We start from the raw sequence: 3,867 nt of genomic DNA, 5'->3' as shown, positions 1-3,867 counted from the left end.
TGTTGGTTTATTTACGGTTTTATGATTCTAATTTGTTAAATTTTCGATCAATGCTCCCACCAATTTTTTGTTTACGTTTTGTCTTGATTTTTATTCATGGGTCTGTCAATTTGTGTCATTTGTGATTCATGGATTCATAATAATGTAAATTGAATTGAAACTAATGTTTATTATTGATATATTTTCAATTCAAAACCCAATCTGGAACCTCAAACCCATTGATTCCTCAATCTTTGACTCAAACCCATTTTTTCGTTTTTTATTTTTTTGTTTTTGTTTTGTTTAAATAACCCTCATCTTTGTTTTGTTTCGTTTTTGCTGGTAGAAAAACTGAGGTTTGTGAAAAGAAACAAGCGGATCTACTGTTATTTGAGGAGGTTTGCTGCTAAATCAGGAGGATTTATTCTACAGTTGCGACCCATCACTAGGTAAGGATATGAGTTATTTAAATTTCTTGTTTTGTTTGAGTTTTGTTTCTTAAAAACCAAATTAGGAATAATGAATTTTTTTAATATCTTGTTCAGTCAGTTTTTCACCTCTGATTTTTATAGCGTGACGTTGCTTCGTTTTTGGAACCCAGCCACGAGGAAAATGTCTCCAAATTTAGGGTATTGCATTCAGAATGACCTATGGTTCCATCCTAATTTGACGTTTGGTTATGTTAATTCAACCGACACTTACAAGGTGGCGTATTTAGTTCCAGTTAAAACAAATGTATATGTCTTCAGTTTGGGTGATAATATTTGAAGAACTATTCAAGATTCTCCGGTGGATCATGATTACTGGATCGATGTTGTGAATCTGCATGATTGTATTAGTTGATTGGCAATTCGCAATGATTCCGCTCGTTATGATTTCAAGAATATTACTCTTGACCAATTTGTGATTGTATCTCTTTATTTGGGCACCGAGACACATTCTCAACTTTCGCCTCCTATAGGTTTCAGAGAAGTGCCGATTTTTGTACCATATATAAGTTTGTTAAAGGACAGTCTTTGTTTTCACATGATTACAAACAAACTCATTTGGTAGTATGGCAAATGAAGGAATTTGGAGTTGAAAATTCTTGGATTCAGCTTTTCAACATTAGCTATCACAATCTTCAAATATATGATCACTTTAATGATTTGGACTTTCGTTTGTTACCGTTATGCCTTTCGGAGAAGAGTGATACACTTTTATTGATAAGTACTCTTGAAAGTGAGGCAATTCTTTATAATTGGAGATATAATAGAGTTGAAAGAATCCACAAACCTTGGTTCAATGGCATGGATTATGTTGAAAGTTTGGTTTCTCTTGAAAGTAAGTTTCTCTACAACAATTTATTTATTTAAATTTGATTTAATTGTTTTATAATTAACTCATGATGAATTTGATTTGATTGTATTGTTGAATGATTATGACTGGCTGTTATAAGCAGGTTGACAATCCAGAGTCTATTGAATCTGTTTTGCAGAATATTATTTATAAGTAATTAAAAGATGAATTTTTTTGGGTAATGCTTATAGAAAAAATTCATTATATCTAGAATAATCTTTATTAGGTTGGTCTTTGACAACATTTTAATGAACAAGTGATACATATCAATATATGAGAAATTCAAACTTGTATTATTTTCCTTTTCTTCTAAATATTGTTGCAGAAAGTATGCTCGAATGATCCTATCAATAATTGAAGTATAAGGATATTTTTGCAAATTAATATATATTGGATATTATTGCTCTGATTGTGTTTAGACCTAGTACATACACGTTGATTAGGGAAACAAGATAATGATATTGCTAGATATGATTATGATATTTAGTTTGTAAATCTGTAAAATATTGATTGCCTATAAAGAGACATGGCCATTACAAATGGAGGTGTTTGTTTACTATGCCTTGACGAAGTGGATGTGTTTGACTAACACATGCAATTTGGTTCCCCCTTTTATTTTTCAGGTACAATAGAGCAAATGGAAGCTTTGGAGTCGAGTGCCAATCAGAGAGTTGCGACATAGACTCAATTAGCTATACTTAGCCTGACTTGTATAACCAAGTGAAGGTGTTCAATATCATGGCGAATTGGGGGTGGAGGAAACTTTTATAACCAAGTAGAGATGTTTAATATGGCGCTCTTGGAAAAGTAGAGGTGAAGGTGTTTGATAACGAAGTTTAGGTTCTGTCATGTTGGAGTTGTACTGGTATAGCCAAACTTTTCTTGTTACTTAGCATATTTGTATGGTTCTGTTTTGTTGTTTTGGTCTTGCTCTCTAGCTCTTAAGTTTGTAATGATTTGAGTACTCCTTGTACTCTCTTTTTCTTAAGTTTGATAATTTTTACTATGTGAATGAAATTCTGGAAAATATGTAGTACAAATAGAGTGTTGCTCAAGTGTGGTTGGACCAATAATTATATGTTTATATGTATATGCATGTCAGTGGTGACTAATGCCTTTGTCACCATTGTGTTAGTTGGTTGGTTTGAATGTTCAAGTGTGGTTGGAGTGCTTGTTTGCTTCATTTAAATTTAAATTATGTCTAAAGTTTTCTTCTGCCTTTGTGTAAAGACTTTATGTAGTTTAAAATCCTAAATTTGTTCATTTATGTCCTTTGTTATGCCTTGCTGTTCTAGAGTTTTAATTCGCGAGTACATTATTATTTAGTATATTTATTCTAGAGTGTTAATTCATCTCTTGTTCAATGCCATGTTTTTTATTTGGAATCAGCACTCTCAGAAACCAACTTTGAGACTAACAGAGCACACTGTTATTGTTAAGGCATTGCTGGTCCCCTCACCAGAGCATCCTTCTTGTGTCTGGAGAAGGAAGTGCTGATAAATAGGTGTAAACTTGGTTCAAGTTGCTGTTATAATGCTTCTTTTTTTTTTTATCAAGTTGTTGTTTTATGAATTAGCATTGTGACCTATTTGATCTATATGTATGTGTACATGTATCAGAGAAGTGGAAGGATATCACTACATTAGGGAAATAAGGAGAGGTCCATACATATAATTGAAGAGTTGAGTTTACTTTTTCAACATTCATGATGTTCTTGGACTATTTTACACATTGTAATATTACAATTTATGTAGAAAATAAGTTATATTTGTACTAAATAGTGCCATTTAGGTGATTTGTTCCGATCTTTTTTTTTGTTAAAACAGAGGCCATGGCGGCGGTTAAAAGTGCCATTATGTGCATATTTTTTTCTTAAAAAAAGTGACCAATATGGCGTTTAAAACTGCCACTATGTACTTTTTTTTTTGCTAAACTAATGTCTATTGTGGCGGCTGAAACCGCCGTTTTAATCAAAGAATTAGCCGCCGATATGAACATTGCGTATTATGGCAGTTACCATGGCGGTCCCTTATAAACTGCCGTTTTAAACTTTGTGGCAGACAAAATTTCGGCAGTTATGAAAACGCCAGAAAAGTGCATAGCGGCGGCTAAAACCGTACATACAAATTTTAGCCGCCGGAATAAACGCGTTTTTTTGTAGTGATGATTGGAATTTTCATCAATTTTATCCCGTCTATGAGACTCACTGTTTCTGCTGATGTTGGACGAGATGTTCTGAACATTTGGTTTCAAATTTTTGTCCATCATCTCCAAGACTTTGTTGATTTCTCTACCAAGACGCCTAATTGCATCTAAAATATTTTTATCAGTCTCCATTTCATATTGAACTTCTTCCTCACCAGTGTCGGAAACAAATGCTATGTTTTTCTTTTTCTTCTTTTCAGACCTATCACTGATAGCTAATTCATAGGCTTGAAGTGATCCTATTAGCTCATCAACCTTCATACTGGAGAGGTCTTGTGTTTCTTCAATCGCAGTCACCTTCATATCAAATCTCTTTGGTAGAGATCTGAGAATCTTTCTGACGAG

The 3,867-nt window shown here is 33.2% G+C and overlaps 1 long non-coding RNA gene and 1 pseudogene across 1 annotated transcript; both read left to right on the top strand.

Moving 5' to 3' along the window:
* Positions 1-390: 390 nt before the first annotated feature.
* On the top strand, positions 391-1,353 carry LOC146936145 (uncharacterized; annotated as a pseudogene).
* Positions 1,354-1,940: 587 nt separating this feature from the next.
* On the top strand, positions 1,941-3,112 carry LOC146936144 (uncharacterized). The gene is made up of 2 exons (XR_015033133.1): positions 1,941-2,182; positions 2,707-3,112. It is a non-coding gene; the product is annotated as an uncharacterized LOC146936144 (long non-coding RNA).
* The last annotated feature ends 755 nt before the right edge of the window (positions 3,113-3,867 follow it).

This window comes from Medicago sativa, chromosome 3 (assembly GCF_051527215.1).
Source record: "Medicago sativa cultivar Bolivia chromosome 3, Bolivia_mono, whole genome shotgun sequence".
Lineage (NCBI taxonomy): Eukaryota > Viridiplantae > Streptophyta > Magnoliopsida > Fabales > Fabaceae > Medicago > Medicago sativa.
This window is presented reverse-complemented; position numbering and strand designations above follow the sequence as displayed.